This window comes from Atheta coriaria, unplaced genomic scaffold, assembly GCF_025399875.1.
Source record: "Atheta coriaria isolate IRGN ID8LTWV9N9 unplaced genomic scaffold, Caltech_Dcor_3.1 hic_scaffold_7_pilon, whole genome shotgun sequence".
Lineage (NCBI taxonomy): Eukaryota > Metazoa > Arthropoda > Insecta > Coleoptera > Staphylinidae > Dalotia > Dalotia coriaria.
The window spans coordinates 9,745,823-9,754,490 of record NW_027045449.1 but is presented as its reverse complement, the minus strand read 5'-3'; the positions used below and the strand labels follow the sequence as shown (position 1 = coordinate 9,754,490).

The following is an 8,668-nucleotide window of genomic DNA, read 5'->3' as shown; positions in this document are numbered from 1 at the left end:
TCAAGTTACGTATTGTTAGCCATGAATGCAATACTTTTATTGCGAAACATAAAAAGCAATGCAGGCGTAGATAATTACAAAATTACCACCATGCCATCGAAGATTAAATTCAAAGAATTGTTTAATTGCCGCACGTACGTATCTACGTATAATTTAAGAATATTCATAAACATAAAAATCAAAATATCACACTTTGCAGTTCCAAGTACAAGGTGCTAAGATAATTATAATCGATAATCCTTGGCATATCCTAAACATATCATGTTTTGTACAGTTTAATAAAACAATATGGCGCTTTTAAACAAGTTTTCTGGTACTGCTAATGTTCTATTTATGTGCAGTCATGTACTCTAACTGATTAACGACACTTAGCACTTTGAACACGCGTAATTCGAAATTGGACAACAACCGGAACGAAAACCGAACAGTTTTCTTTCTTGTGTCACTGTTATTGCTTAAGAAAAACATAATAAATACCAGGGATATCACAATATAGTAACTGGATATGCTTGTAATTTAAATTTGAAAACATCGTTTAGATTTTCATTGTTTCGATAATGGTTGGATCCGCGATGGTCGTGATTATCGTGTTTGGCGGAAACAATGGCGTTGAAAATGTGGCGAGCTTTTTATGTCTACTGCATGTAGTTTATTACAGGTGCTTTCGTTACTTTAATACCTTGAGAGTTGTGAATGACATTCATTACGAAGAAGTGCACTGACCTAATTACACCCCATGGATTTTTTTATTAATAATTGGCTTTTAGTGCCGTTTTTTTACAAAATAAATATTTACCAAGTGAATTATTTATAAATTTATAGTTATTTATGTAATGAGGCATTGAATTATTAATAAATTGAAGTTTTGTATTTTTTAACATCTGTTAACATCTATTTATCTCAGAATAAATTTTGATTATAGATATCAAATGAAAATGCGGGAATTAAAAAGAAAACAACGGAACTAAATAAAAATATATTTCGGTCCACTAACCCACGTACGCATGCATTCATTCTTCATCGTCGCGGTAATGTATGACTGATTAACAAGTTGTAAATCAGCGCCGGTTGTCGTACGGAAGAAGTGGAAACAGTCGGCGTCAGCAAGTCAGCCCGCGACAACATGAAACAGAAACAATAAAAGAAACTAGAGTCTCAGAGAGTTAAAGCAAATTGACGTCGTCTTCGCGGTATACAGAAATTAATCTTGTGACCACCACTGGTAAGCTTTAACGGTGTTTGTGTTTTCACAAATAAATTTTATTCACACCAAAATGTGTGTAAGTAAACTTTATACAAACATTTCGATTCTTTATAAGGTTTAGAATTTAAAAAACTTGTTTATGCGAGTTTACGCAACAAAACAGTTTTTATTGGAATTAGCTGCAATTGCAGGAATCGTGATCTGAAGGTATTTATGCGTAGGGTTACGCAGGAGAACAATGAAGCAGGCGGATGTAAGAAGCTTGCGAAATTTGCGATTCGTTTGTAGGAAAAGGGAATCTAATCAGACGTTTCAAGCTGCTAGTGACGAATTACTTTGGCGATTATTGTAATTACCTTACAGGAGGAACAATAATACAATGTCTGGTGATTAAATAAACTGTGTGAATGAAGAAAAATGGTTGTAATCGTGATAAATGATGATTTTTAATCTACAAGAAAATTATTTAAGGAAAAAAAAATTTTTACTTGTTTATTAATAAAATTTTTGTTATATTTTGGTAATAATAGATTTATTACTGCAAATTCTTAAACAATTTACGAAAAAAAATGTTAAAACATCCGCCATTTTAAAAATAACCTCATTTTTATCATAAGTAATAAAAGAAAAATCTTCAAGAGGCTAGTATTTTGATTTTTTTTTAGAGGTATTAGTTTTATTTGATTAGCTTACGAATTATATTTACGCTTTCAAAATAATTATGATTCCCACAATCTATTTCTTTGTTACGTATGACATATCCCATTAAAACTCATCAACTTTATAAGAGCATACCAAGAACACACGGCGATGGGTTATGTTATCACCATTATGACGATTATAAACCAAAACCATCAAATGACAAATGTCAATAACTGCGCATGCGCATATTTGAATATATCACAACCGCGCCATAACTATATTTTTACAATTAGCACCATAGAAAAATCTTAAAATAGTTCATGGTCAAAATACACAAACAAATTATATATTATTTATATTATGCAACATATTTTTTATAGCTTCACCAGTAATTCTCTTATTCAATCACGGACGATTATTATTATTAATACTTACATGTTATAACCCGTAACAATTTTCAACTTTCCATACAGTTCATCTGGACACAGACAGCAATCCATTACCTAATATTAACCATGTAGCATTGGTTATTCATAACGAGATTAAAGTGGAGTTAATTTATGCAACTAATGTTTTAATTTTATGTTTGCATCTTGCGTTATAAGCGAACTACCGGAACACAACGCCGACTCTAATTTGCAGCGATGTAAATTTGAAAATCACAGGTAATCCATTATTCGGCGATTAAGCACCACGGAATATACGAAAAGATTTTAAACATTCCGGCGCTTCTGAAGCGCTTGATTTATCCAAGTTACACGTAACGGTGTTCTGCGCGCGCGTGCAATGTTCGTTACTGCGTGTTTTAATTGCTGCTTAATTGTTGAATTTGAACTGTAAAATACGCACTCGCTATGCTTGCTTACTTCCTGGTCACAATTGCAATGCAGAATCGCAGATTTCGTAATTATTAATAAATGCGCAAGCGCTCCCGCGCAAACGCTTTTACGGTCTAGAGCATCAAATAATTATTTTTATATTTATTTATCGCGCAGATTAAATTATAAATTCAATTATATCTGATTTTGAGTTTTAATTATTTCATCTCGTTGATTAACTTCAGTTTGCGTGATTTGATTAATGATGATTGGATTTGTGAGTTATGTCAGTAAATTATGATTTTATTTGCGCGAAGACGAGTAAAGAATAAAAACAAGTTTTTCAAGTTTGTGTTATTTTGGTTATTTTCCGATAGTGGTTTTGCTTTTAAAATCAAATGTTTTTACTTTAAATCGGAGATTTTTCGTAGACAGTTTAGTCAATTGTAAGCTGTTGATTTTGTGAATTTACCTGCTTAGAAGCCTTTGGGTTATTAGCAATATTTTTAAGAGAATGGAAGTATAAGCTGCAACGCTCTTGACTCTTGTACTCGTAACTCTTGTAAAACTGTTGTCTATGAAACCACTTGTTGAATTAATTAGAAAATATTAGTGTTACACCGAAATATGTAACCTGTTACGGATTTGTTAATATACAATTTTTAATTTAAAGATAAATAACATAAATTCACACATGTGTTGTTGGTGTACTTATATTGGGTTGCCTATATTTAAATAACTATAAGTTATTTCATGTAACAATTAAAACGAAGATGTCATTAAAAAACACGTAATATACATACTTTTATTTGCAATTTCACATTTATCTTACATCTATTACATATCACCCTGAAAATATTTGTTAATCTATTTTGGCAATCACACATAAAATTGATGACTCAATTCCATAGTTTATCAGGATTAACATAAAAATGCATTTTATGAAAATTTGTTGTCGTTAATAACAATTTAAATACATGGACACAGAAATCATTAATATAATCTAAATTTAATCTAGTATACATACAATAACAGAAGAAATGAAATACACCAACTGCTAAAATGTGTTACCAATGGGAACATAACCTCTACCTTGACAGAAGTTGAGCATTGAAAGAGTTGACAAAATTAACTTAAAACTGACCCCACTTTCGGCAATCGTTTTTGCGGCTCGTTTCGAATTCTGAAGAACGGATTTTCTCATCCGATAACTTCCTCCCGCATTCACATGTCGCTGTAGCATCAGCATCAAATCAACGCATTGCATTCCATGCATGATCTGCGCATTACGCCTCCGCCGTGAGGCAGCATTGATTATTTATTTATGAAAAGTACAAACAAAAAGAGCAATAATTGGGCAATAAGAATCGTGTTTCTGTGTCAAGCGCACTATTTTACTATTTTGCATCACTGACAAAGCACATTTTTCATTTTGATTGAACATTAAACTCGTCAAAAGTAGAAAGAGGGTTAAGATCTTTAGAAAGGACCTTTCTTTGATTAAAATCAACTAGAAAACAGAAGTAAATTAAGCGGAACCATGCAAGGTAATAAAATTAGGGCAATAATTCGTTTTATGCTGTTTTTAAATGACAATCAGGCGTTTTACGTCGTTTTTCCATTAAAGTATTCAAATATTGATGGAAATATTGCGTGTGTGCAGGTTCACGGCCAAAGTAGAGACGACGGAGGTGGGAAAGTTGCCGGCAGGACGTCGACAGCGGATTTCTTTCGGCGGACGGCGCTGCCGCCTCCATTGGCGGCGAGGGATCCGCAGCAGCCGACCGCCACCACGAAGGCCGGGAGTCGCGCATCATGACAGCGGCGGACGCGCCAGCACCGCTACAAGTCGCGCTACGCTGCGTCCCCTAGTTCGTCGCCTGCATCGTCATGAGTGCGGTTGGTGCGGTCGTGGCCGTTCAGCGCCGTTTGCGTACTTCTTGAACTGGCAATCCGTGGTGCAGCTTCCAGTTGCTTTGTCGCGTTGTTGCGTATCTCACCATACTGGGAAATACAAATGGAACAAGTGGTTTGCTATCAAAACGACTCCACGGGATCTTCAGTAAGTAAAATTCACTTATTTCATAAAAGAAACTTAAAAAATTTAAAATCAGCTTGAAAATAATTTGATTTTTGATATATTTAGAGATAATATGGGAAATCAAAGTTCATATTTTTATTGAATATGAACTTTGGCGGGTATTTTCTATTCATTGACTATTGATATTAATACGTAATGCTTACGCGCATTTCTTTTATACGTGGAATTTTTAACTAAGTGGTTTTTTTTTGATTAATAGTAGAGATTGTTTGGTTTTGCATTGTGCGTGGTTTCGTCGATTTGCATTTATTTATTAAAGCCGTCAATGCTAATTTAAATCAAAACAACAAGAATTTATACACGTGCGATGAATGTACATGTATTGCGTGTTGCAATTTACAATTTAACTCATTGATTTACAAAATCGACTTTTTGTTGAATATAATTCATCCTAGTCACGCACAATCAACAAATTTCACTTAGGTAGTCCCATGCTCATCGATTATATATTTTTTATTTTCGTTGAGGTACAACGAAAAAGGTTTCTCAATTTAACTTTCGCTGAGTTTTAAGTGGCTCAAACATAATAGATGCGTAATTCTCGCAACCGCATTTTAAAACAAGTTTTTCGGGTTGTTGCTGGTGGGTTTACAACATGGGCGGTAGTGCTGGCTGGGCACACTTTAATAAAATAATTTAAAATTTTGGTTATCTTTGATTACTTGCTTGAAATGAGTAATGAATAAACATTGTTATTCTGCATTCCTTTACGAGTTTTTATTTTATTGTGTTTGTTTGGGTTGGGTGCAAACATTCAATTTATCAATTGATGAGGAAGTTTTACCTAATAATAGCACGCGTTTGATCCACGTTCGCGACCTTCTACCTGCCTGGCATTCCCCGACCTTTAACATTAATTGTCACCAGACACACGTAGGAACATTATAGTCTCATTTAGGCCTTTTGTCTGTTCATTGTTGGTAGACGTTTCTATTGTGATTGTGAATATTTTTAATGTATTTACAACTTGGAAATATTATTTCTAATGATGTTTGTAATGATGAGGTGACAATAGGTATCTAATTAATTTTGTTTGTAGAAATGTTAAAATATGGAAAATTTCTACCACATGAATTATCTGATTGACATGATTCACTTGATAAATTTCACCAATTTTCTAATGTAATTTGTAGCGGTAGTGAAAATAAGCGATTGCATTTTGCTTGGCGATTGAGGTGAAAGTCGCTAGTACTGTTACTCGTGGTTTTCGAACCATTAATGTGTTGAACTCAAAATCTATGTTCAATGATAATGAAATAAAGTAAATTACGCTTAAAAAATTAAAGTATGGTTCAGCTAATAATGATTAGTCTAATGAAACGAAATGTTGATGGAATATTACCAATATTCAAATCAAACTATTTTTTCATTAAGTTTATACATTTTTAAAGCCGTTTTAACTTAAAGAGGCCGCTAAAATTAACACGTATTGAGAAAATGGCGCCCATGACCTTGACAGAGGACAGTTTTGAAAAACTCAAACTTTTATTTCAAAAGTTTGTTTTGATAAATTTTTTCTTAAAACTTACTTCAACTGCCTTCTTAAAACTATCAAAATTTTCTTAATTTGGTGATTTTATATGATTAAAGATTAGAATAAGCCTAAATTTGATAGAAATATTTGATAATACTGATGATTCAGAGCACTTTATGGATATATAAGACTGCTGATACAAATCAAAGGGATTCCAACGCAGGACATAATCCTTGCTGACATTTTCAAACAGCACGTGAAGAAACACCCGAACAAAACCTGCATCATTTGACGATCAGGAATGGACGTTTTCCAGTAGAAGAAATTTTTAACAACAAAATAGCGAATGTCTTTAAGAGTCGCACGGTTACAAAGAAGGCGATGTTGTTGCACTCTTTTTTGGACAACAAAGCCCGGAATTTATCTGCACGTGGTTGGGTCTTTCAAACTGGGTGTTATTGTACCTCTGCATTAATACAAATCAACGATTGGCGTCGTTGGTCCATTCAATCACAATTGCTAAGAGTCAGGCGGTTGTTTTCGGTGCAGAATTATCTGAAGGTAAAAATAATATAGTTATTAATTAATAGAAAGTGTTATATTAATTTATTTGTGTGTTTTATAGCTGTACGTGATGTAGGATAAATTGAATCAAAAGTCGCGCTTTACAGGAGTTCAGGCTGGTTTAAGGGAACAACCAAAGTATTTTGCATCCAAGTTTTCGTAACGTATTGAATGGCCCTTCTGGCTGAAATAATCCTACTCCACCGCAGAATACGGAAAAAAGTTGGGTATTATGATAAGCGGTGTATATTTACACTTCTGGCACGACAGGATTACCAAAAGCTGCAGTTATTACCAATTCAAAGGTATGAAAAACTAATTTTCATTAGTATTTACGCTAACTTTTAATGTTTTTATACTCTAAGGGTACGCATTTTATCGCTGCTGCTATCCATTGGCTCGCCGTTTTTACAGGATTCCGACCGTTTCTACACCACTTCCACTTTATCACACAGCAGGTGGCTGTATGTCCACTGGTCAGATGCTGTACGGCAGTACACTTGGTGATAAGAAAGAAATTCTCACGCGTCTTCCCTTCTTTCAGACATACGCAAAATATGACTGCACTGTGGCGCAATACATCAGCGGAAATGTGTCGCTATGTACTCGCAGTAAAACCAATGAAGGGGACGGTAATCACAAGTTGCGTTTGATTTTTTGGAAATGGTCTACGTCCGCAAATCTGGGAGGAATTTGTTCAAAGATTTAACATTCCGCGCGTTGCTGAATTCTACGGAGCGACTGAGAGAGGCAATGCGAAGATATTTTGTCAATGTGGATAACACTGTTGGTGCGATAGGATTTATCTCAAAATTATTCCAGCTGTGTATCCCTATTAGCATCATTAAAGTGGATCCAGTGACTGGTGAACCAACAAAGAGATGCAGATGGATTGTGTCAGTTGTGTAAACCTGATGAACCCTGGTGTTTTCGTTGGGAAAATTGTACCTGGAAACGAATCCGAGAGCATTCCTTGGATATGTGAACAAGAACGGCTTATAAAGAAATTGTACATGATGTATTCGCTCGAGGAGATTCCGCTTTCTTGTCAGGGGATATTTTGGTAGCGGATGAGTTGGGCAACTTGTTTTTCAAGGATCGTACTGCTATAGGGGATACTTTCAGGTGGAAAGGGAGGAAAATGTTTCTACTTCGGAGTTGAAGGCGTGCTTAGCAACATTGCAGGTATAAAGATGTCGTTGTGTATGGGTTGAGGTAAATTTAAACATAATTTCGGTAAATGTAAATCGTAATACTAATATCTTACAATAGGTTAGAGGATCGGAAGGACGCTGGCATGGCCGCATTTTGGACACAAGGGAATACTTTGAATATTCAATCGTATCTGAAGGAATTAAAACAGTTACCATCCTATGCACGTCCAATGTTTTTGCGAACGCTGACAAAACTTGATATGACTGGTAAGTTTAAAACATTGTGTTTTTGCTATAATTAAGTTAACCAACCTTAAAATTTTAATTCAGGGACCTATAAACTGAAGAAAGTGGATCTTCAAAAGGAATGCTACGATCGAACGTGATTAAGACAAACTTTACTACTTGGACGCGAAAACCGGCCAGTATCAGCCGCTCACGCCCGACGTGTTCGAGAAGATCAACAGCGGCGTCATAAGACTTTAATTTCATGGCGTTTTTAGCTGAAATCATCAACTTAAGATCAATCATACTATATATTTAGGGGATATTCACATAGAAACTAATGTGACTGTTGTTTTTGTTATATAAAATGCTGCGGTGCACAAATATTTATATAGGTAATTAAAGAAACGAAAAACTTAAATCGAGCTGAATACGTAAGTGCAAAGAATTCTTGTCCTAATATACATATTTTTTAAGTGGTGAAAA

At 34.6% G+C, this 8,668-nt stretch overlaps 1 pseudogene; it reads left to right on the top strand.

Moving 5' to 3' along the window:
- Positions 1 to 1,442: 1,442 nt before the first annotated feature.
- On the top strand, positions 1,443 to 8,597 carry LOC135795540 (long-chain fatty acid transport protein 4-like; annotated as a pseudogene).
- Positions 8,598 to 8,668: the final 71 nt, after the last annotated feature.